Source organism: Pseudoliparis swirei, chromosome 2 (assembly GCF_029220125.1).
Source record: "Pseudoliparis swirei isolate HS2019 ecotype Mariana Trench chromosome 2, NWPU_hadal_v1, whole genome shotgun sequence".
Taxonomy (NCBI): domain Eukaryota; kingdom Metazoa; phylum Chordata; class Actinopteri; order Perciformes; family Liparidae; genus Pseudoliparis; species Pseudoliparis swirei.
This window is the reverse complement of record NC_079389.1, coordinates 9520455-9546891: the sequence shown is the minus strand read 5'-3', so window position 1 is coordinate 9546891 and position 26437 is coordinate 9520455. Positions and strand designations below refer to the sequence as shown.

Here is a 26437-nt window from a genome sequence, read left to right as displayed (position 1 = left end):
CAGCTAATGGAGTAATCGCTGCAAGACTTGTGAATGAACCAGCTGTACCCAATGTCTTCCTGTCTGAACTTTCGCTAAGCTACATTTCAATCAGGGAGAAACGGGTATTTAGAGTTTAACAATCATTTATTACAATAGGATATTGCAATAGTGCAAAGTCTTTTTGGCGATTGGACTCCATCCTGAAGTAGGATAAACCAGGGGTAGAGATGCTGATATCTGCGCAGGCAGAATCCCCCCAAAGAGAATTATTTTATATGTATTAAATAAATTCAACCTTACCTACAGCCACAGAAGTTTCCTAGGCACCCCTAGAACCATTTCATGAAACCACTAGTTATGGTTCGAAGGGGTGAAGGCTAGCCGTAATAGTAAACATCACAGAGTTAAGAAGGTCTAGCTAAAAAGCAAGAGAGGAAGGCCCCGAAGGACTGCAGACAAGGATACGGAGGTCTATCGACCGCAGAAGCTAATAGTGCCGATCTAGATATACAGCACTAAGACAGCAGGATCCGACCGGATCCCGAAAATGATGGCGGGGTCGGAAATGACGCAGAAAGGCAGACTAGGGGTGAAGACGCACCGCAGACAAGGACAGGAGGGGGTCGAGAGTAGACCGCAGAACTGGACAGTGTGGATAGGAACTACCACTTCAGAGAAGGGGATTTTAAGATCCCCGAATGGATAGCGGGGGTCACGACGTGCTTGGTCGCTCCCAAGGACCGGATAGGTTGGGTCAAGTTAGACAGCAGACAAGAATAGATTGGGGTCATGGGTAGACCGCAGACAAGGACAGGTTGGGGTCCTGTGTAGACCGCAGAACAGGATAGTAGGGGTCACTTTAAAGACCGCAGGACAGTTCGAGTCGGATTTGTATCGGTTGGTCGCTTCTCGTTACACCCCTGTCGGACTCTGGCGTTCCCAGGCATCCGGGGAAGTACGTCGGGGAAAGAGACTGTGTCCTCATTGGACGGGTTCGTCGCAGACCCAGAAACAAGAAATACCCGGAAACAGGAATTTTATGTCAGCTTGTGACGGCCCTCCCTGGACCTGTAAACGAGAGCGGGTTTCCATACCATCTTTTGCCTGATTTTTGCTGGAAATTGGAAGATAATCCGCTTTGCCAGGTAACGGAGACCTAGGAAAATAAGAAAGATACCGTTACACCAGAGAGCGTTTACCTAGGAAAATAAGAAAAGATCACGTTAAGCCGGGCAACGTAAACCACTAACTATTACGTTAAACTAGGCAACGTCAACCAGGGAAGTAGAAACTTCACGTTAGTTACGGGCAACGTGAAACCAGAGAATACTAGAAGAACACTACCGCTGTCCCATTCCCGGCATCAGTGCAACTGCGATGCCTAGGGGTTAGCCAAAGTAACAGCCTCTGTGCTACCCCTTTGACCTACATAATGCTTCGTTGATCGAAGAAAAGAGCCCCTCCCGTACAAAGCTTGCCTAGGTACTTGGAGTATTGCCCGGGAAGACCATCCAGGATCCAAAAATTGGCCTGAGGTCTTAGGAAGATGAGCGTCCTGAGCTAATGAAGTTGCTTAACGATCACCATTAACGGACTGCAACTGTGTCACAGAGGGAGGCCAGTAACCCCCCAAAACCACGGATGGCCTGCATCCGTGTAGCCCTTGACTGCACCAGGGAAATGCACCATCAGCCTTTGCAGCAAACACTACTCCACACAGAAATTGTCTAACAACCTGCCCCGCAGGTCATACCGGCCCATCCAGATAGATAATATCGGGCAAATTTGAGATAGGCCGATGCCATATCCAGAGAGCAGGCAATAAACGCGCCTTCCTCAGGTATGACACCTCTGACGAATATACCAATGGCCCGGAGAGTGAGTAAGAGTAAACTCTTTTACTTGTTCTTGCGTCCTAGACCAAGCCTCCGCAGACGCACACGACTATACTCCCGCGTTCACAGCAAAGCGTTTATGCAGTCCTTTATGCAAGGGTCAAGACCCAGCCGATATCGTCCTCACGCTGGACCTACCCCTGATAGATACTTACTCTATTCTACCTCCTTACCTCTCTAGTCATTCCACATGCAACAGTACTAACTTGCCAATCAGATTGCCCGCTGAATTACTTCTCAGGTGTCAAGCACACAGCTAGAGGTGAATATGAATTGCCACACTGAAGCTGAAATAGATTGAGATCGTGATCACGATATCCTGATTAATGATCATTAGTTCAACCACATTTCTTTTGCCATCTGTCAGGTATACTTACAACCAGTGGCGGTTTGGGGGCGGTTATGGGCGGCGTTTTTAAAAAACAAGCAATTGGGAGAAAGAAATTTTTGGTAAAAAGAAGATAAGAAAAAGCTTTATTTATTCATTAACAGAGAAAAGTTTAACATCAATCATACAATAAAACAAACACACACAAACTAAAATGTTCATAAAACTTTAAGAAACATTGTTCAGGTTTAAAGGTTTGCAAATTCAGAGGTTTTTCTTAAAACAACATAAAAGATTTGGGTTCATGAAAAGGCAATGGAAACAGATAAGAGACATTGGGAGATTCAGGACAGTGATGGCAGATGCAGATTCAGAAGAACCCTTCATGGAGAACATTTTTATTCTTATCTTTCTCATGTCAACACTTCCATCACCCTCAGCAAACAAAATCTTGGATCTCAGGACCACATTTCCAATAAAAACTAACAAAACACACATCTCATCAAAAACAAAAATAATAAATAATCATCAGAAAACACAAATAAAATAATACATAATAAAAGGAAACATTAATAACAAAATAACAAAAACAGAAGCAGAGAAAATTTAAAACAGAAACAAGAAAAAACAGACCTAAGAAGAACACACAAGAACACACAAGACAGACAACACACACAACCACACTCCACTTACTTCTCACACTCAACACAACACTTCACACACACAAAATACACACAAAACAGCGGAAACGGCAAACAAAAAATGGCTAAAAAAACGTGCCAGGAAGACCTACGAAATGGACCCACACCAAACATGACATTGACGGACAGCTGGACGCCGAGCTGGCATTGTAATATATTGTTCATATACTATTACTGTATAAAATTTTAATTTTAAATAAAATAAAATATTAAAAATAGTAATTTCCACTCACTCACCCTCAGCAATATAAACAAACCATTGAGCAGGGTTGCCAGGTCTGCCCAACAAAAGCCAGCCCCCAGCCAGCAAACCAGCCCAATCAAACCAGCCAAAATCAAAACTCAACAAATATGCCCCCCAAAAAACAATATACAAATTCAAAAGTCCAACAGCATTGCAATATTTATAAATAATATAAGTTACAACATATACACAGTATATGTTTATGTACAAGTTTACAACTAATAACAAGTTATTTCCCAGTAAAATTAAAAAATTATTTGTATGTCCTAACATAATATTTGTGTAAATAGATGTGTAATATGTATATATATATCAGTCTCATGTCTGAAATTAAATTTTAAATGATTTGGGTATGAATAATTTATTTATATTTTATATGGATTTTATTAATTTTATTTTGCATGCAAATGTAATAATAGGTCAAAAACCAAAACAAAAAAAATTCACCCTCAACACAAAAACAAACCGCGCAAAAAAAAAAAGACCTGGCAACGCTGAACCACTGCTCGGGGGGCTGAGGGATCTCTCGAACATCTGCTCTCTGATCTATCACACCGCGCGCATAATGCGATTTTTCATCCGGTTTCTATCCAGTTTCATCCAAACCAAAATGAAAAAACGGTCAAATGTTGTATCAAAGACACACACACCACATTACGACCAGAAAGGGGAGGCCGAAAAAGGTGAGGATATATTATATATATATTTCACATATATATTTTTTACATTTGTTTTAAGGGGTTGTTGACCCCACACACACACAACATTTACATTTATATATTTTATTTTTATTTATATAATTTTTTTTATTTTTTTTTTTTTTTTTTTTTTTTTTTTTTTTTTTTTTTTTTTTCAATCAGAGGGGCGGCGCCCTAGCGCCCCCTATGGACGAACCGCCACTGCTTACAACCAGCCAACGTTATCACCCTGTTACTTCTGTAAACTTAACACCACATTTAAAGGAGAGCTGTTGAATTAACGTCTAATGACTATTAAAGAAAAACAAAAAGCCCACGCCTACTAAATATATGCTACCTCTATTATACTTCTAAATGTTGTATCCTAACAAGCCCACTCTGGCTTTTACCTTATTCTGCAACCCAACTACAAATCTGTGACCAAGCAAAGCCATCTTTACCACGAACCGGTAGGCAGAAAGAAAGTAAATCTTTGAAAGTCTCAAGTTTCCAACAGATCGACTCCCATTACCCAACTTAGAGGCTCAATGCTTGCTCCTGCCTGCCATTAGAGGCTCGATGCACACTCCGGCCAGCTTTTACAGGGTCAATGCTAGCTCCAGCCAGTCTTACAGGCCCCAATGCTCGTGCCAGTCTGCCTTCCAGACCCAAGGCTCGCTCCAGCCAGTCTTACAGGCCCAATGCTTGCTCCAGCCTTCTGAGGCTCAATGCTCGCGCCAGTCTTCCGAGGCTCAATGCTTGCTCCTGCCTGCCATTAGAGGCTCAATGCTCGCTCCGGCCAGCTTTTACAGGGTCAATGCTAGCTCCAGCCAGTCTTACAGGCCCCAATGCTCGTGCCAGCCAGTCTTCCAGACCCAAGGCTCGCTCCAGCCTTCCGAGGCTCAAGGCTCGCTCCAGCCTTCCGAGGCTCAATGTTTGCTCTAGTCAGCATTAGTCCCAGCTGGCTTGTAAAGGCTGAAACTTTCTCCGGACTACATAGGCTCTATTGACTTTACCGACTCCATGACTTCGACTTTCTTTATAAATATAAACTAATATATACAACATTTATTTTAATTTGTTTATAATATAAATATATTTATATTTTATTCTCACTGACATCCTCCCACTAAATGTACTTACCGCTGCAGTCAACTACGTTACGTATTATTTAGTTGCAACTGCATCCTTAAGTTCACCTAAATTATAAACATTTATTTACACTACGTATCCGTTGATACAACTATCAGGCTATGTCAACACAGAATACACGTTTAGACAATGCGACGTCACGACCAAGCCGCGACCATAGCGGGACTACGAGTAATCGCCGGCTGTGATACTTCTCCCGACGCGTGCATGCCTGGCGCCGTCCTATAGCGACATTAAAGTTTGTATGAACTGCTGCCCCGTTATGTCATTTCTCAAGCGGCATCACTTTCGAACACGCGCCCCTTCCGTGACTGGAAGGACTGGTTCGTACTGCTTGAATCGAAAAGACGGTCCGGAGCTTCGGGACGAGTCTGAACTCAGAGTGCACTTGTTTAGTGTTCCGGTTCACCTCACGGAGCCCAGTTGGCACCGCCGAAACAACGTAATAAAGATACAGCGGTTACCGGGCTTTGAAGAGAGCATCGATGGTGTGAATGAAGCTACACCGTGACTGCAAGGCGGAGATGACGTTGTCAATCGTAGAGGAGACAAATTCCTGGCGTACCAAATACCAGAAGCGCCGTGCTACCTCTTCGCCTGCAGCACTCGGCATACACCCGCTCCTCCGGTCCCGTCACTGTCGAGGGATCAGCTGATAGCAGCTAACTACCTAGCCTTACTTGCTAGTGGAGCAGGAGAGGAGGCTAGCTGCTAGAAACACCGCACTGGGTGAGTACACCTGAGCAGGGCAACACACCTCTCCACGAGATAACCACAATAGGAATCTGACATGTTTCAGCTCCCAATAACTAGATGTAATCAGCAGAGGACCAATCTCCCCATACGAACTGACGCGAGCTGAAACGACAACTGACAGCAGCAGAGAACACACCTTTAAAGTGTTACCAACGACTCTGTGATAGGCTTACCCAACTGGGCTGGCTCTAAATGGTTGGTTCATTCATCGGGCCCGCCCTCAATCAGCTAATGGAGTAATCGCTGCAAGACTTGTGAATGAACCAGCTGTACCCAATGTCTTCCTGTCTGAACTTTCGCTAAGCTACATTTGTCAGAACGTGTAGCCACACCCCAGGGTTGCCAGGTCTGTGTGACAAAACCAGCCCAATGGCCAATCAAAACCAGCCCAAACCAGCCCAATGGCCAATAAAACAAGCCCAAAAAACAAGCCCAATATCAGAACTCAAAATATGCCTGTGCCAAACCATATACACTGCTTTTAAAGTCCAACAACATTGCTATCATTTCCAAATGTATTGTAATATCTACAAAGTAACAACAAATGGTTAGTATGCCAGCATTAAAAGCAGTTTTCCCGAAACAGTTATTTCACCTAGGTCCTAAAATGGCCTTGTGTAATTAGATACAGTATATTATCATAAATAAAATATAGCTCTGTGAAGGTGTAGACCAATTCACTGACGGACAAACTAACCTGTTGCTTTGTCTTGAGGCTTTCTCTTCCTTTTCTCTTCCTCCCTGCCTGGACAACATGAATGTACTGTTTTACTTCATATGCATTTACTGTAGTTAATGCAATACCTTATTTCAACTGAAACACCTTATGTTGCTTCACTATATTTTTATCATATACTTATAGTTCAAACAATGTACGCACTCGACAACTGGAGAACGGAGCAGCATTTCGAATGTGTTTCCCCGTTTTGCTGTGGTTTTGGAGATCACTGTGGTGCGCACGAATCTCGGTTTTGCAGTACCGACAAAAAGCTTTGGTATCATCCCCAGCCACACGTTCTATCCATTCTTTAATTCCGTTTTCACTTTCCCATTCTTTCGTATATTTCTTCCCGTATTTAGCCCACTTACCGGGTGGCATGTTTCTCCAGTGTAGCTAGCTACACTAACTACCAGACCAGAGTTGGGATCGAGCGGGTCGCGGGAGACTGAGAGCGGCGAGAGCTTTAGGTGCGTGTGTGTATGTGGGCGTGTCCCATGTCCATGTGTGTACGTGCTGATCTGGAGTCAGTTTGGTAGGATTTGGGTAGAAATAAATTATTTCATTTAAAATATGGATTTTTATTTAAAGATATTCATGTAATTTGCATGCAAAATAGGTCTACCCGAACCAGCGGACAAGAAATTCAACCCGCGGCAACACTTCAAAAGTAGCCCAATTCCGCGGGAAAACCGCGGACCTGGCAACACTGCCACACCCATTGAGTCAAAGCGAGGCTGCGTCTGATTGGGGATCAACTTTTAATTGAATTTGAACAATAGTTATTCTGAATGTTCTCTAAATATTTTCTCAAAACAGGCAAACACTGTTGTGTACACAAAACAAGAAACAACATGCACACAACAAAATGTTCAAGATACTAGGACCTGATGGAGAGCCCAGAAAAAAACAATAAATAAAACAACGTAAACATTGTGTACACTGTTGTATATTTCAAAAGTGCAACAGGTACATGATCTTCCACAACTATCAAAAATAAAATACATAAACTATAAATTTCAAAGCAAACACAATGACCAAGAGTCCTGAAGCACGTCGCGTCAGTGCAGTCAGTTTCATCACTTGCTTCTACAGCGTTACATGCAAGGCGAACAAGCCTTAACCCATCATACATTACATTATGACCTGATGCAACATTACTCCTGGCCTACTTAACTCTAAACTCTTTATATGAAAAAAAACCATTTCATCTTTGGTGGAAGTTGTCTTGTGTGAGTGACTGAACCGCGTTGTGCAGAAGCTTTGATCAAACATGGGTGGAAGCTGACTGTCAACTCAAGTCCGAACTCTAAAAGTTATACGTCATCAAGTTCCACATTTCTAAAAAAAGGTTGTGCATGAAGACCCAGCTGTACTGTAATATGCTATAAATAACAGCAGCTTTGCAGCAACCGCTATGTGTTTGGGAATGGCCTCAGCTCATTTCAACCACATCCTGACAATGAAAATTGTGCTTTAAACCATATTATACATTTAATTTCCTTTGGATCTAAACTATACATTTCAAACATGCATGCCATTCTGATTATTGTGTTAACTGGTGGACAGTTGACTCATACCTGTTATCAGCTCATTTGCATACAGAGCCAAGCTGGTGATGTCTGAACTGAAGCCGAGTCTGCACCTCTGAACCCTGGAGCAAAGGCCGAGGGTTCAGATGGACAACATGGCCCTCGGGCAGAAAATCTGAACCCTTCCTATCTTTAATGATAAACATTGAGTGCATGAGCAGTGCAGTATTTTCCTGATACTGAGCAACCCACTAGTTGTATTGAATATTTTTACATCATGGAGAGATTTTAATCCACTTATGGCACCAAACATTCTGAGGATTTGAAGCTGCGCTGCAACAAATTCAATTTAGCACCACGGGTAATTCATTTTCGTCCGGTGTATGGAGATATAGATGGACATGGACGTATGGTGGTTCCTCATACACTTTAGCAACAGCATTCTAAATGGAAGTTATTGGAAGTTTCAAATCATCAAAAAACACTGAACTTGTTCTGTTTGTGAACCAAATGTGTCTGTTATAAAAAAAATTATGAGTCTTTCAGTACACAACTCGCTATAGTCTAAATTAGGTGGCTACCATCAAATGGGAATTTTAACATCACATTGCTAAGTGTACCACAACATGGTCACCCCTAACCTTATACTATTATGAATTTAAATATTAACAGGGGCAAAGAATACTTAGAAGAATAATTAATGCTGGACTAAATTGAGTTTGAAAAGCCTGTGGTTGACTGTGTCATTGATGCACACTGTCAGCCAATTGCAGCGGCTGAGAGATTGGGAGGGTCAGTGTGTAATGTCCATGCGATGAGTAGTGCTGCTTTACGACTTCCATTTGCTCCAGTGCGGGCAGCTATCCCACTGGTCCTCACTAATGGCGTCTCTCTAATGCTGCCTGGTGGAGCAGAGGAGGCTAATGTAAACGGGGATAGGGGAGCCACTTGGGTAAGAATTTAAATATGATAGTTGATAACATTTCAATGTAGCTTAACGGAATTGCTTCATATCATGTTCAGCAGGATTATCAATGAATAATTAATCAAACGTACACATATTTCATAATTAAAATGTATGAGCATTAGATGTGGGTCTGCTGGGCCTAGCGGCTGAATTGCAGGAAAAAACAAAAGGCTCACCATGAAAGTAATTCTCGAAATATGAGCATTTTGAGTGGAGGCTGGACTGAATGTTATGCTCAGGTTTGTTTTATTTTCTGCTTGTATGAATTCAAATTACGCTGTTATGAATAAAGCTGCCCAAAAACCTTTCAGTTTCTCCACATTCTCCTCATTATTACCACGATAGCTTGTGACTGACATATTATCTTAACGGTAGATATCCTACAGTAGCAGAAACTGGGCCTCTCATACATACACAATATCATGGTATGTGTCTGAAACATCTGCCCTTTTTAACCTCCATGCTATTAGCGACGCGCTTTGTTTTGCATAGGTATGATGTTTTATGGGGAGTACTTCAGTGAAGGTAATGGGTTAATCGTCATCGAGGGCCCTTCTATAGGTGAACCGGAGGAGTCATTAGAGTGTCATGGGTCTATAGGCTCTGGTCGTGTTGTGCTTCGGAAGTACAATAATTGCAGGAAGCGGGCGACCCAGCTAAATCATGCCAGTCTGGGGGAGTGAGGGCAGCAGACAGGAGTTGCACTATTCGGCTGTGATGCGTAAGTGCATTTCCTCCGCCGTGCCCCCTCTGATCCAGCTGTCCCTAGTATCAAAGATGTTCTGTTTATGTTTGGAAATCAATTGACATTGTGCATGATGAATGACCTGTTGGCAGACATGCCCTCTCTTTGGAGTGGAGTCAGAGGTTGCCCGATGGATAGCTTGTCTGCTTGGAAACTAAATGTGCAACTATACAGCAGGATACATATATAATATATACAGCTAGTGGACGGCGGTGTTAGCTTCATACATGTCATGATATCTACATACAACTCATTTATGATGAGTAGTAAGATGCAGGTCCTTCTTCAATTCAAACTACCCTCAGACGGGATATATTTAATTTCATGTCTTGCAAAAAAACACTGCAGATATTGAATTTAAAACAGACAGAGGTACATATTTTTTGCGAAGACACAATGTGACTCCGAGGAGGCTCATTTTCCACACATTAGAAAAGCTGTCATAAACATGACGCTTCACAAACATTGCTTATTTAGACAGTTCAGTTTAAGGCATATAATGGGTGGATTATTAGGTGCTGGAGTGTTTTTTAATGGATCCGCTAGTGCTTCTGCCTTCAGATAGTCTGGGAAGTATAAGACAGATAGGTAGTCTAGATTAGATAAAGCTGTGTGTGTGTGTGTGTGTGTCTTCCCGGTCTTATACAAATAGGGAGAGCCCAGCAATAGCCATCGTCTGAACGTGCACTTTCATCCTGGTGCTTTTTCTTGCCTCTAGCGATGGGAGTGGATGACCTTTTACTGTCAACTTCTAACATGACAAATTACAGAGGCTGGATGACCGTGTTTTTTAGGAATGCAAGAGTTCACTGCTTGGTCAGGCCGCTAGCAGGGCAGTGGACCCCTACAATGGAGACAGATGTATTAATTGATAGATAATAGTCATAGATATATTGGCTGGGGGGCTCAGTATTTTGAGGCCAGAAATGTGATAGCCAAGGAAGCCTTAAAAGGGTTTCGCTATTCCCTCCCCACAGGGAACGCCGGAGCAGTGCAGACCTGCACAGAAACTAGATCATGGAGCCAACATCAGAGCAGAAGAGTCGTGTGATGAACCTCCACTGTGCTTCCTGTGGCTTTGCATTAATATAAAGACATAATTAGGTGCAACCATGTCTTCTGTGCTGCTTGTGTGTGTGTGTGTGGGTGTGTGTGTGTGTGTGTGTGTGTGTGTGAGTGTGTGTGTGAGTGTGTGTGTGTGTGTATTTTCCTTTACATACTTGTGGTGAAAGCTAAAAGAGTGTGTGTGACATCTTGGCTTATAATGCAGGGGTGGCTCTCGTGGTCTGCTCTGCTGTGTGATGTCAACGGTCTGTTTAATAGAAGATCAGCTGGGCCAAATGCAGCGAGAGCTTTGCGTTCTGACCTCATCGGGCTGATCTGTGCCATCCATTCAGCCCACTCTCTTGCAACCGCATCAGTCACCGGCTTGTCAGTTTGCACAAACAGCCAGTAAGTATTTATTGTACTGATTATGGTGCGCGGCACCGACTTTCCAAAGTCTGTTTTTTTAGGATGCACACCTGATGCTTACCTAATTTACAGCGCTTCCCGCCAATGGATGTAGTGAGTTCATGCATACATTTAGTGCTGACCACACTGACAACTGCATGATCAGGGTCACTGGTAAGGCACAGTGATGGATCTTTGTCCACCCGTCCACATGTGCAGCCATGTGGAAATCATTACATATTTAGTTGCAGCGTTCATTCTGCTTCACACAGATTGGATCATTACATATTCCTCATTTGCTCAACGACACTACTGTGTTATGCAAATGTTTATTGTAATGGTTTTAGCCCCATAGACCAAATATTACTGCTGAAGTTATCACATATTACAGTGTAGCCAACAGTTAGTGGGCTGAGAAGATGAAACAGAAATTGCTCAACATCCCATCCACATTTATGGAAGTGCATTCTACATTGTGATTATTTTATCCCTGGGGTTTTAAATTGCTCACAAACAATCACGCAGCATTCGATGCAAGCAAATTCATGTTGGCTATGATATTATCTCAGATCCTGTTGGACTTCAGTAATTCCATAATAATTTATTCCACTCAGTACAAACAGCAAGTGTTTGCTGCGTTAACCATAACTGCACATTTGATTTGACTAATTTCGCTCCATAAACAGCGCGGCAATAAACGCAGCAAAGATAGAGGCGTATATCTTTTTGTTATAGAAGTAGATTTTTGTGTTTTTCTGTAAATAAAATATAAAATACACTGTAACACACTGACAAGTAGAGGAGGCTGAAGACCAAACACACATCTGTTTGCTATTTTCACAGTTGAACTGGAAAGACATATTCCTGGGTGCTTTTAGTATGGAGAAACAAATGTTTGACTAAAAAAATCTATCATGCAGACTGAGGGGCTCAACCACACTGTGGCAATATCACTGACGGCTACCTAGATTCATGGCTAGTCCTCCAATAAAATAAACAGCCAATAAAACATCAGACTGGGACTCCCCTGACAACGCTTTAACATCATTACACTTTCAACAGGCTTTCATTGAAAACTTGAATATATATTTGACTGTTCCCTATTACTTGTAGTTGACCACATGGGTCCAGACAAGGTTTTATGGCCGTCTACTTAATATCACATATCTCAATCCTCTGTGTCAAGTGCTGCGAGCTCAGTGAGCATCTTGTGGGGAGATCTGGGGCCGATTTGCGCTCACCATTGCTTACATAAACTCCACTTCCACCTAATCACTCTGCCTTGACATCAGTAGCCAGAGAGCATATGGAGCGTATACATTTTCCATCCACGGAGAATTCAGAAGGACTTTTACCATCGTACAGGGAATCATATCACTGGAATTAGAAAATAATAACAGTCAAATTAAATAATGACTCAATGATAGCAGATTATGGGAGGAAAATGTGTCCATTAAACATAACATTGTAATTACTTAAATTGTGCATAACTAAACTGTATCACTATTTGCATTGTGTTTGGTGTTCATGTTCAATCACTTTCTTTTTTTCACATTAAAAGAAACACTTTTGGAATCATACATTTTTCTTTTTAAAAATGGTGTGTGATATGATGACAGACATATCATGCAGTGATGTTATGAAATGATATCTATGAAATCTATACAATTATTACATGCAATAGAGCCAAGAATTACCTGTGAACTAGCTCTGCTTTTTTTCTTTTTGGAAACACCATCAGATCACACTCTGAGAGGTTAATCCGTTTGACCTTAGCTGTTGCTACAGTATTTAACCTGGTGTGTATACAAAGGATTTTCAAGAGGATTACAGAAGTCCTTAATGGGGATTAGCCAAATCCTCATGTTGTCTGTCCCAACTTCTATTGAAGCCAGGAATAGACGACCAACAATAGCTGAAGGCAGCTGGATTCAGAGGATGGTGTTGCTCTCCAGGTCCTAATTGGACTTAAAGTCTAAGCTTCACAACAGTCTCAAATTGAAGGGCCGTGTGCCACTTTCAACTGAAATCCACTCACAGTGGGAAAGTACGAAAGACGTCACACCAGCTGAGACTGAAGAAAATGTATTCACCTCTCTTTTTTTTTCACTCTGAAGTTCGGATTTTGCTGGGAAATGTCTTTAATTATAGGCTGATGACATGATTGCTCATTCCACCAGTGTGTGGTCCAGTGTGTGTGTGTGTGTGTGTATACACGTGTATGTGTGTGTCCCCCTGACAGACAGAGGTGATGCCATACTCCCCCTATAGGACTCCACCAGTACTTCACCAGTAAGATGTGGAAACTACCCTCCTCATTGATAAAGCAATTCAAATTCCAGAAATTCATGAACACATCAATCATCACAAATAATGGCTTGTCTTTTTATGTATTCATTGTTAAAGTAATGTTTGCTTGTTATTGTAACTTATAGCAACATATTGTTTGTTTTTTCGGCGCTGTATTGTTTAGTTGTTGTAACAAGTCACTGATTTGTACAACTGAACAAGACAATAAATGAATACAAATCTGCATATTAATTAATATAATCCACAGTGGAAATGCTTGATCTCATAGGATTGTAAAAGACTGTATTAATTTTTTAATTGGTGCATTGCTCAAAAGTGGCAATTCAGTCCAGGTTTAGATGACAATAAAATCTATAATATCACCCAGTAGAGTATTGAGTCAGTTATGCATCGTGACACTGAAGAACCTCCCACACATCGCCTCCTGCTCGCCCTCCATGAGTCACCGAGAGCACACTGTCCTTTCCATTGGAGTTCAGTCTCTACTGTTGGTTTGTGTGTAAGTGTGTTTACTACCAGACCGCAGGTATAACCGAAGGTCAGCACACTTCTCTCTCTCCTCTCTCTCGTGTTCTTCATTGTTTCTTCCTTAAGAAACACAAATAACTCAATTTGTTTGTGACTTACGTTTTGAGGCGTCCTGCTTGTCAACTGATGTTCGTGGTATTTCGGTGAGGAGCTTCACAGTGAGCCTGAGCAGAGAAGCAGGGAGGCTGACAGCGCTAATGGCTATAAAGATAAGTGGAAGAATGTTGACGCTCGGGAAAGCCACAGGCAATGGAAGAGGATGAAAGAGAGAGTTCACCACTTAGACCGCTCCCTCACAATGGGGGGACACAACCAGTATTTATCAGCTCACACACTTCAAATGATTCCATTTAAATGGAACAGTGAATAAATAAAGCTGTAGTTGATGCCATTACATTATGTCTGTAGCTGTTTTTGGCCACTTGCCTGATGCTTGAATGTGTTTTTTGCAGCAACGTCAAGCACAGAGAAGACAGTGATTGTTGCCGATTGATAAATAAGATTGTCGCAGCCTGCCTGCTCGTCTCCTTTGTTTTTTATGTCTTTTTTCGGCCCTCGTCTCTCTCTCTCTCTCTCCCTTTCCCTCTATCTGCTTCTCTCTGTGGTGCGGCCAAAGTAAACACCATGTTCAGCGCTCTCAATCACAGGATCTCTCAGAGGAAGAGGGGGCAGTGCCCTGGCACAGCGCTGGTGGCCAGGCCTGGGGAGTGGGAGAGGAAGTAGGCCACTGCCTCAGAAACGTTCCAGCACCAACAGGGAATTCACATCTATCAGAGCATGCGCTCGCACACTCAAGTGCTCTTACTTGACATAAATATTTGCATGACATGGGAGATCCTATCATAAGTCATACAAACTCATCATAGCCCATTACAAGCAGCACTCCCAGTGACCACCAAGACAGACAGTGGCTAAGTAGAGAATAATGGCTGACTCCTGGACCGGCAGCAGCTACAGTTACAGAGACATGGGATCATTCTGTCATCAGGTTTTTAAACAAAATGTCATCCCAGCTATTACATTGTCATTTTTTGCTGCTCTGTCACAACCCTGCAAAAAAAAGACCAGTGACGGATCGTTCTCCTGCCGGACGCCTCTCGGTGGTTATGTGCCTGTGCTTTTTCCCACGTACTTCAACCTCTGCCTGACTGCAGCACACATCACTCTCAATTGTGCTTTTCGTAGCAGCACGAGGAAGAGCCTCTCTGTTATTTTTGGTGTATGAATGTGTCCGTGAGGTGTTGTGTGTTTACGACAGGCCTATTCATTTTCATTTTCGTCCATCATCGCTTACTGTATTAGAGAGGAAGCCCTGACTTCCATGCAGCACAGGGGCCGGTTTGCGTCCATGTGAGCATTTCCTTCATTGAGGAAGAAAAAAAAAAAAACATACTTTGTGACAACTACTGGATTGTTTTCAGGCCGCTCCTCTGATTCAAAGTGTGTGTTACAGATAGCTTTGGCTGGGAACCAGCACAGTTTGCCAAGCAGGTTATCCCGCTGTGCTCTTAAACATAAATCTACTGCTAAATAGTGACTCCTTGACATGCTGACACGTTGGTCTAAGTAGCATGAATAAAACACTTATGTGATGTTGGATTGGTGTTGGGTTAACCATATGGGATAAATAGATGAGCAGAACCGGTGGAACATGTTTCCCACTTGCATGCAAATCTGAAATGTGTCTCAATCTCAGTGTGAGTCTCTTTGCTGCTCCTGTCACAGGTAGTAAAGGATTATTTTACTCACAACTAAAGCCTGCAAGTACTTAAATCCTGGATCCAGGATTAAAGGACTGTTACACCCCTAAAATAATGGATGTCAGTTCGGTCAGTGCAGAGGACTGTCAATGTACGGATGATTTGCATGCATTCATGCTGCGACTCTGTAGCGGATGATCACTCTCATCCCGAGCCAATAGAGCTGATTTATGAAATATGACAATACTGAGACATTCATGATTATTGATTGGTATTGTTAGCAACTTTAAAAGAGCCATATGTCTTCATCTGCAGCAATGACACACGTATAACAAATAAGTTTACCGCACTGTGTGAAATCCAAAGAAAACATTTTAGGGTTCTGATACACATCACAGGGTTACTCCATTATATTGCGTGTCATTATTGTGAGATTCTTGCACGAATTAGCAAAATAAATGAATACAAACCTTTTTTTTGACAAGCACATCCATAAAAAAACAGGAGGGAAAAGTTTGTTATTGAAATACAAATGAGTTCTTCATTAGACAGGTGTGCACTTACAATATCATAGTGCACTTATAACGTTGACAGTGCTGCTTGGGAAGACAAACACAGTATGTGCATCCCATGAATCTTAGTCAAACGTGATTCCTCTTTGAAATGTGTGCATGAAAATAATTCTCTATTTGTTTTGAAATGTCACAGACCGGAGGATGTTGCCTCCTCTCAAGGTTAGCGAACTTGCTCAGATGAATGGTGGTTTGAGACCGCGCTCGTATGTCAATGTTTACCCCATTAGTGACAGCTCTGAGGCAGTAGGCCACTTAATATTGTCTGTGTCGCCCCGACTGTCCCCGACACGGCGGTTCAAAAGTTCAGTCACTTCCTCAAGGGTCTCATCACATTCTCGCCACATCTTGATTTTCAAAGATACGCAGAGAGACTCCACCTGTCAGGATAGATACCACAAAAAAGCATGATGGAACACAGGTTTGGAGCCAGGGCCCTTCAGGCCAACCAAGCTGCCTCCTGGCTCTCTGGTTAAGGGGGCCTGGACGATGGAGCTCATATTGAAGGCGGTGGAGTGGTCTAGGGCATCAAGGAGGAATTGATTGTTCTGGAAACTGATGAAGCTCGGGCACAATTAGATTGCAAGGCAGTGCTGTGAGGTGAGAGAGCACCCTGGCCTGCCTCGCTGTTGATTGATGATAAAATAATAACCGCTGCGTATTAACTACAAAGTTCACCACGAGGTTAAGGTGGGCCAAAAAATTGCTGCTCTTATTAGATTGCAATATGATTTGAGATGTAAAAAGATCATTTTCATTGTGGCAGTGGACAGTTACTTTGCATGCAGTGAGGTGGTTTCTTACAGTATGTTGCTGTCAAACATCTAGGGTTGGAGACCGGAGGGCATCGGGTCAGGAGTCACACCAGGACATTGGCGAATGTTATTCTGACATTCCAGCCTGCAAAAAACAGATGTAGCTTATTCAAATACAATCACTCACACTGAAGGTATCATAGTGTCCCTTTATGTTGCACGGTGTCCTTATATCTCCAGCACTGCATCAATGTCCATGCAAAAATGTACCTCCTAAAAAGCTGGGGGAGCATCAGTTCATCATATTACTGGATTTTAAGATAAATATCCTCTTTCATACACATGTCAAAAAACCAAACCAGTGAGTACACAACCATATTATAATAATAATATAATATATGGATAAAGAAATGTTCAGCTCATGGACACGGGTAGTTTCACTGAGCAATCTATCTACGTTTTAGATAAGGATTAGGGAGGCCAAATAGTCAAACAGAACATGTATCTTTGCGTGAAGAGTGTTTCCTCAATGTGTGGTCACAAACCAATTTCCCCTCCTGCTCAAACTGTGTAATCCTGCTGGTCATTTGTTAGCTGGTGCATCTCCAAATGTGCAGGCAAGGCCGCTGGCAGAGTGTTGGGGTATACAGGAGGTGAAAGCTTATAGTAGCATATCAGAGCTCTGGGATTCATGCTCATTTATCTCCATTTCTCACACACGGTGTCTAGTAATAAAGGCTCAAGTGAAAATGGTGTTTATCATTGGAATGACAACATCTCCCAGATGCTGCGAGAAGAAATCAAGAGAAAAGATAACGCATTACAATAACGAGTCCTTACTCCACGGAGAATCCAATTAGATGAGCCTTACATCATGATAACCTAGCGGAGGTGGACTGGTTCATTTAGACCGCTGGATAACAAAGCAGAGGGAGGTCCCGTCCTGGGGATCAGGGTTAGTTGCAGTAAGACCTCCTGCATTCATCAGCAGCCATCTACTGTGGGCAGGTTTACCACCTAGTGGTTTAGAGGAGGATTACAAGCCTGAGCTGCTTTTAATAAACATTATGGAACATGTGTTTGTATGCTGATTACGGCAATATAGTGAAACACGCACAAATGTCTGGGAGCATCTTTTGGGTTTCAAAGGATATTTTATAAATTCAGTTCAATACAGCTAAACAATGTAAATTGCAGCGTGTATGCCACAGCAACCGTGCTGGAAGTTTTTATTATTATTATGTGCTTCTATGTGCAGATGTTCATATGTGCATATTCCAGGAACGGCTGTGATGGTGGAGTATGTTGTTGTGTTGTTGTGGAATGGGTGCACCGCTGGGCCTGTCTGTTCTGGTGTCTTGGTTTCCTGCTGCTCAGCATTTCGCAGGGCCTCGGGGGGACACAAGGGGGGACATATGACTGGGCCATGCAAAGCTGAGCTAGTCACTCCTACCGTTCCGCTACAGACACACATCCCTTTGGCGTCCTTCTGTCTCTTCATTGTCAGCCCGCTCCTCAGCACGGTAGCAGACATGGCGTTGAGCCTGATGTTCCTCTCCCTGTTAGTTAGCGGCTCCAGATCTCTCACATTTCAGAGCTGGAGACTACACAGCAGGTGCACGTGTTGCCACAAGGGCAACATGGACATTTCTACACTCCTTTCTCAGCAAAGCTCTGTGCTGACATTACACATTACCACCCACCAGCCCATACTATGTTTGGATCACTCTTTAACATTTACATGACCATGCAGTGATTTATTGACGCTGTGATAATTCTTTGTACAAGGATGCAAGGTGTGAAAGTTGGAGACCTAATAATGCTGACATATTACAATTCTGTCTGTTTGCAATTTTGTTCTTAAATAAAGCATGTGCACACAAACATCAACCAATATAAAAGGGTTGTTTCATAATGTTGTATACAGAAGTAGATCAAGTAGTTGAAGATAAAATGTTAGCTGATTTAACTGACACAGGCTTTTTCAATGTGTTCTCAAGCATGAAACAGATCTGATGCTCCACTCCATCCAGCTAGAATTAAGTTTAATTTAAGACGGAAAATTTGCACAGTATCCCAAGGAATAGTAAAAAGACGTACATAGGGTAAGAAACCCAATAAAAAATAATACAAATACAGTAAAAATGTAATCAGAAATGTAAAAAATATCATTGTATATATATATATATATATATATATATATACCACCAGACTCACAATTGTTGTACATTCTGAAATAATGAGTTCCGTGGTGTATTGTAGTAGTCCAAGTAGTTCCAATGAATGTTGTATACGTTATGTAATTGAAGTAACTGAGTTATTTATATTTCTTTTATGAGTACATACACTATAAAATACTAATCAAAACTTCAGTATGTGTTTCCTTTTTAAGGAAAAGCAGAAATGTAGTGAGAAAACGACAAATACTCAAGGGAGAGGTATATTTGACGTTAAATACATTCTGGCTCATATGAGCAGCCTGTGGTGACTGATCTTTTCTCTGTGCTGTGGGCAAAGATGTGCATTGTTTGTGATGAGCATGAATTCTGACCTCTGGCCCCTGGGGTGACCTCTGCAACCCCCCCTTAAAGTTCATAGGAGGGTCAGAGAGTCCTCTACAGACACTGTGTTGATGGAAACTTCCCCCATTTCGTCCACCCCCACGGTACATGTGTCTGTCTGTCTGTCTCAGACACACACACACACACACACAAATATATACACACAAGCCAAACAAACAAAACCTGGTCCAAATGTGAGCATAAGGTTCAGAAAACTTTTCAGCTCTGACAGTGTTTGGGCATGTGTTTATTGCAGGACTATGAGCCGGAAATATTGTGTAAAAAAACAGCATTAAACAGCTAAGATTAATTAAATGAAATCATCAGCTTGGAAAATGTGCACCATGAATTTATAAAATATGCAGTTATCTCCATCTATTTAACACAATTCTGCCTGTTGTGTTTTTACACAGTCATCAATGAAACCTGCTTTTAGTAAGTGTCACGGTGCGACCTTCGGGACCTCAGCTGCTGGGGCACATTCATGTATTTTTCTGTGCTCCGTGGCTACAGGCACGACTACTGGCAATGGAGTTGATGCTCAGCACATGAGACATCACATGCTGCTAGCCAGAACATCTACCATGTCCACATGTGATATGCCATAAAACATGAAGATCATTTTCGTTTGGGGAAACCATTAATATTGAATGTCTCACAGTCCCACTGATTTCACTATGCAAATGATTTCTCTGTGAGCCCACAGCATGGCGGAGGGCTCTAGGTTTGCTGTGATAGGTTGTTTAGGGATCAGATTAGGCCCTGTGTCATTTCATGCTAGAGATGATAATAATGGCTGCTATTGCCAAGATGACTGTTGACATCATTACTCATGTGTTCTGCCACATGCATCAATCTTCACATGCTGTACGGTCGCTCCTGAGGTGAATGAATTTTTCACTTTGTAGTTCAGAGCGGGGTCACGCAGACACATACGCTCAGATATGAGAGAAGCACAGCAGGTAAACCAAAAGACTTAAAACACTCATTTTTCTTTCCTTTGCTTTTTTCCTACACGGTTTCAGATTACTTGGGATCTGACAAATCTTTCCGCCCAACAAACTGATAAGTTACTGATGGAAGTATGATGCTATCAAGTTCAATGACATGTTGGGCAGCAGATTTATGCAGACAAATCAACAGCTGGATTGAAGTTGTTATATAGTCCAACACAAAATCCTGCAAGCCCCTCACGAGTGCTTTTAACCAAGGGTGATGCAGTCTATACAGTCTATAATCCTGCAGTATTAATGCCAATGCTCTACCCACTGGGCTTTATAAGCAGAGACAATTCTCAATTGAAAGATCAGCCCTCCACATGGTTGCTTGTCCACCCCCTCTGCCCCCACCCCTCCACCCTATATCGGTTCTCTGCAATCCAGGAGGACAATACAGATGTAGATTTGATGGTGTCTCATGTTTTAACAGAGGTGTTCTCCACTGACAGGTGGAGTGAAGGTGTAAGAAAGGCAGGATTTACCCTCCTAAACTGTGTGCTGTCATCTTTACAAAGTATGTTCAGGGGGTGTGAAAGGGATCATTAGTTGTGTGCCAGCGGAAGCAACCGTGTTGTCAGCTACCTGCTATTTACCTCCCCTCATTACTGTATGCTGGCTGGCGCTGGTAGGAGTGTCAACATCATTAACATGACTGTCATTAGTCCTGTCCCACACTGCATGGAGAAGTTAGTCCTGGGGAGAAAAATGAAGCGTCTTTCACCACCAACCTCTCAGCTGCTGCAGCTACTGTGCCTCCATCCAGTTGGTCCTGAAAGAGAATCGGCAGCCGGAGAAGAAGAAGCAGCAGCAGCTCTGCACAATGAATTGTAATATCTTCCTGTGAGACGCATCAGTGATTCAGTTTATGCCACCTGGGGGACACATTCATAATGTTGAATAACATTCAAATGTAGAATAATAGTAATACAGCAATACATTGTAACTGACACACTTAACTGAATATAAAAGTTGACGCAAGAGCAACAGCTGAAATGATGATTGACCAATCATTTCTGACAGTTGCTGCAGACGTGTGACTGTCCAAAATACAAAGCATGCTCCAGCATATTTTGAATTAAACCTTTATGAGAACATGGACTCAGTACATACAATCCCATACAATCCCTATTATCCTGATTTACTAACTAATCAAAATACACTCTGGATGCACCTCTGTTGTATTTTCCCACATAGTGTCTCTTTTGAATTGGCACCTACAGGGTTAAAACAAACAAGCTGCCTCACACCTTGTCATCTGCATGACTTTGCTGGATGTTATTGTATCCAACTGCAAGGCCTCAGCAGCTGCAATCACTTATGGCAGTCTACCTCGGTCCTCAGCCCCTCTGTGCCCCCAACGAGTGTCCCATCAGCCTTGAGGGGGTAGAGCTCCTCGCCCTCTGTTTCAACCCTCCTCGCCTGTCTTGCCTCGCGGAGAGCTCCTCGACCTCTGCAGAGGTGAAGTGGAGCAACCGAGACCGAAGTCGTAGGCAGAACATGTCCCCCTGCAAACCGATTGCGAGTGGATCCACATACTCTGATTCCACACGGCTTTTGTACAGGGGCTCATGTTCAAAGTGGGATGGGCTTTTAGAGGAACAGTGTGGTCCAATGGCAAAAGCGGGATTCGCTGTTTGGTTCGTCTGATTTACGGTACCATTAAGTCAGCGCATTCCTTCTCCCTGTGGCCCAGGTGGCTGTGGGGCCCGGGGCCTTTACTCTCAGGAGCAGAGGCTCTCTGTGGAGCACAGCACAGTCAAGGGGAGCAGCACATGATACAGAGAAGCAGCTGCAGACCAGCGGACCCAGCTCCATATGCACATCCCTCCTTGACAGGAAGCACTCAATACAATACATCTCAGCACCTTCTGTGTCTATGAAGGATATATGTTGTCTTGTTTATAGGCCCACAATCCTGTTTCCATTCAACTCCGCTACGACTGCAACACAGATTTGGCGCTACAAAGCAAGAGGGTGAACTATGACCTATGACTACGCAGCAGCAGCATGTGTTACAAACAGGCAGTCATATATAATTTAAAATGAAAAGAGATTATTCCTCCCCAAAAATGAACCATCAGGCTAGATTGATGAACAGGTCTCATTGTGGAAAATGCATTGGCTTGTTCCTGTAACAAACATTCATTATATTGAGGATTTATGTGTTATATATTACATGTTCTAATTAGTAATTTACACCCTTTTGAATGAATGATCTGCCAAACATAGTCTTTTTTCATCTCCAATCTCTCAGCAGTCACAAATAACTGATGGTGTCTTGAGTCTAGAGAGATTTTTGGAGCTGCTTTGCCCTCTAGTGGTAACTCCCAGAGTCAGAGTCACACAGAACCCCTCCTCCTGTAACACACCGCCAGTGGATGAACCACAATCTATAGTTTAACACTTTGAACATATTAATGAGATGACTTGTCAATCTTCACAGGGTTTCACATCAACAGCTTCGTCATTTTTTGCACACCGACAGTAAAATAAATTAGCTGTTAGATATTTTAGCACTTTATGAAACTTTACAAGCATGCTTTAATATTTACAAGGCTACTAAAAACTCTGGCAGTCCTTTCAGCTCTGACCTACGTATTAGTGACATACTGTGGTTTATGTTGGGGGAAGAGGCAGTTTACAGAAACTGGGTGTACAACTGTTTGATGTATCAGTTTTATGGTTTGTTTTATAACTTTAATAGACAGTACATGTGTAAGTGGAAGAGTCCCTTCACAGCTAACAGGACTCCAGAGTGTCTGACAAAATCAAACAAGCTCCATTTGGTTGTATAATGTTTTTAAGAGAGAGATTGTATTCACTGTCAGCGATACATTCATTGAGGAGGGGAACATGTTGTGGTGATGTGGTACTTCCTGCACGTTGTTCCTGAGTGTTTGTGTTGTGTGTGTGCGTGTGTTTGTGTGTGTGTTAGTGGAGTCTCATAGAAATTGCCGTAGGTGTCGGTGAAAAGCTCCTCGGCCTCTTCATTGATGGTGGTAACGTGAGACAGACAGTGTGCCATTTGCTGTGTGTCTGACTGAGATGTCTTGACCTGGCCAACTGGACAGGCCTCACTCTCAGCTCTGGCTTATCTCTCTGGCACAGCATTGGTCACTTCACACCAGCAGCTTGATCGGACACACTTGCAATGGGATTGGTGAGACGGAACAAGGTCATTTTGTAATGGTGTGGGTGTTACAGTGGAACATTAACCTAAAGTAAGCTACTTATCTCTACAGTGACTTTGAAGCCCAATAGAGAAGTCAGCATAAAAACTAACCACTGAGTTTATTTAAATGGTTTCATACACAAATATCTAATTTATCTAATACACACTTCTTGTGTGACGTATTGCTGGGTTCAACTTTGTTTAAAGTGTCCTTCAGTTGGTTTAATGCTGTTCTGTCACTGTGACTGCAGATGACAATTAGCTTCAAGCTACCTCTGGCAGAATATATAACATGGGAATTGTTTCATTATCATATATTTTCTCTTACAAATAAAATAAATATGAATAGCCATCTTTAAAACAAGTTAAGTATGAAGAGAATACATAAAGATGTATGTGTCTTTGCAGCCTAAGTGTACTATTTTCAAATAACCATACACATATAATATTATATTAACCCCTAAATGCATAAAGGTTTTGCCAAACATTCCTACAGACCTCTTACCTATTCAACATATATTTAACTACATATTTAATTGTATTTTATAGATACAAATAATCACAATTGTCAATGCGGTTATATTAAATGTTTATAAACATATTGTGTCAGTTATTGCCAACCGCAAATATATCAGCTGGATGTTCACACTTGACACATGTTATCTCGTGGTCATTGCACTGTGTGCAGCAGCTCATGACCTTTAAAATAATACTTTGGTTCTGCTTCTGAAATATCTGACTGACCACTTGGGGAGGGAAACCTATATAACCTTGTAATCAGTTGTTTGAAACACATCTCCATTTCCTTTCTTATTTAATGTGAAAGTAAGCTAACATGGACAAAAGTCTTCCTCCCTATGTCTGCATTAATTTACCAACACAATTAAAAAGCTTCCTGAACAAAATGAATGAATTACACATGCTGTGATATGGTCTCAGGTCTCTGAAGACCCATGGTTTGTGTTTCTTTGTTGCTGTAAAATGGACACATGATGAAGCTTAAGCCACGACACAAGTCTGAAATGAAAAAAACATCAACACTTCGAGCAAGAAAAATACCTTGTAATACCAGTAACATCAACACATAAAGCCCAGGTCTGGTGGCTGACACAGTAAGCCGACAGCCGTCACACAAAATAAATGTTCTGCCCATTAGGAAAGCAATATTGCAATGCATCACTTTAAGTGAATGGGCCTCTGTACAGCAATCGTTGTATCTCTTAACCTTTCTTTAATTTGTCTCGTCTTGTTTTGAGCTCTCAAGAACAACTCCGCTCAATGTGAGAGGATGAACATATGAGTCAAAGTCACATTTTGTTGTCGGGATCCCTGCTAGAGTCGATCCATCTGTTTCCTCTCTTATTCAGTCTTTGAAGACGCACAGAAATACTGCGCCGCAACATGAATCCGACACTCTGGCCCGTGTGCTTCTTCCTATTTTCAGAGCACCGTCATTAGTGTGTTCAAATGAGAGGATAATAAAGAATAAGTTATTGCAACTTTCACTGCACACTTGATTTACTGCCTCCACCTTTCTTCAGCACACAAACATCAAACACTTCATTTCAACAGCTAGCTGATAAGGAAATGTTATCTCAGTGTGAAGGAGGCGGTGACCTCCCCTCTGGCTTGTAAGAGGTTGCACGAAAGTATTTACAGCAGTGTCACGCAGTACTATCCTCTGAGAGCCAAGTATAACTGTAGTGAATGAGCACGTGGAGAGTGCTGTGTGGTTTTAATCTCGCCAGTGCTGAGAGCAAGCTCACGGTACAGGATTTGGTTTCATCTCAGCTTTATAAAAAAAATAAGCAGTGTCTCAGGAGTGCAGCTTTTCAACACGTACAGAGCATCATCCCTCTCCTTCAACAACCTGACAGATATTTTGGTCGTATTGTGGCCACAAGTGGGAAGTTGTAAACCAGGGAGGCTCCCAGTGCAGGAAGCCTCCTTTCATTGGGGATAATGTCACCTTGAAAACCTGGTGGTCCTCAGTAGACCCTATCCACAGAGCTTATACTAATAGTCTGAACAACACCAACCAGGATACTTCACAGGCCAGATAACGTGTTAAAAATAATATGAACTGATCCCGAAGTTGGTGTTAAACCAATCTCAATCCGTCTCGTCTGCAACAGTTGCAAGCAACATGTTTCAGATTGGCACGTTCAGCTTTTAGGACTTGTTTATGTTGTGTTTATTCCCTCTCATTCCCTGGACACTTTGGTAACTCCAACCCTTCATTAGGCCTTATTACACACACCACTCACTCTACATCTGGCTTGGGGCTCCCAGAATGGCTCATTTGCTGTGCTTTTTATTGCGGTCATATAGTTGGAGTTGTAAACGACTGTGTGGCTGTGTATTGTTTTCTCGTGTGGGGAGCACAGCATTCTCACCAGCGAAGGGGAGTGTTAATGTGCACAAGTTGTCTATCACATCCTCTTAAGAAGTTTAAGCTTATGTCTGCAGGTTTTTGGTATCGAAAATGCTTTATTATTTTACCCCAAAAAAACTGTGTCATGTATTATATTATTAGCAAATGCCATTAGCAGCCACAGTTTTCAGACTTTACTGGAAGTGGGTTGTTCAATTTTGTCCAGGCCCGTGATTGGATGAATGTCAGTTGAGTAAGTGGCAAGTAGTGGAGGAATTGGCAGCTCTATAACTCCCTCAGACAGGTTTGTCATCTGTG

General features: G+C 42.3%; 1 long non-coding RNA gene across 2 annotated transcripts in view; it reads right to left on the bottom strand.

Moving 5' to 3' along the window:
- Positions 1–22055, bottom strand: part of LOC130207555 (uncharacterized) — a 30138-nt gene extending 8083 nt beyond the window's left edge. The window contains exons 1-3 of one of the 2 annotated variants that reach the window (XR_008834305.1): positions 21821–22055; positions 21302–21445; positions 17064–17159 (exon numbers count right to left, since the gene is read on the bottom strand). This is a non-coding gene — a long non-coding RNA (uncharacterized LOC130207555). The remainder of the gene's footprint in view (positions 1–17063; positions 17160–21301; positions 21446–21820) is intronic. The other variant, XR_008834306.1, reaches the window with a different exon arrangement.
- Positions 22056–26437: the final 4382 nt, after the last annotated feature.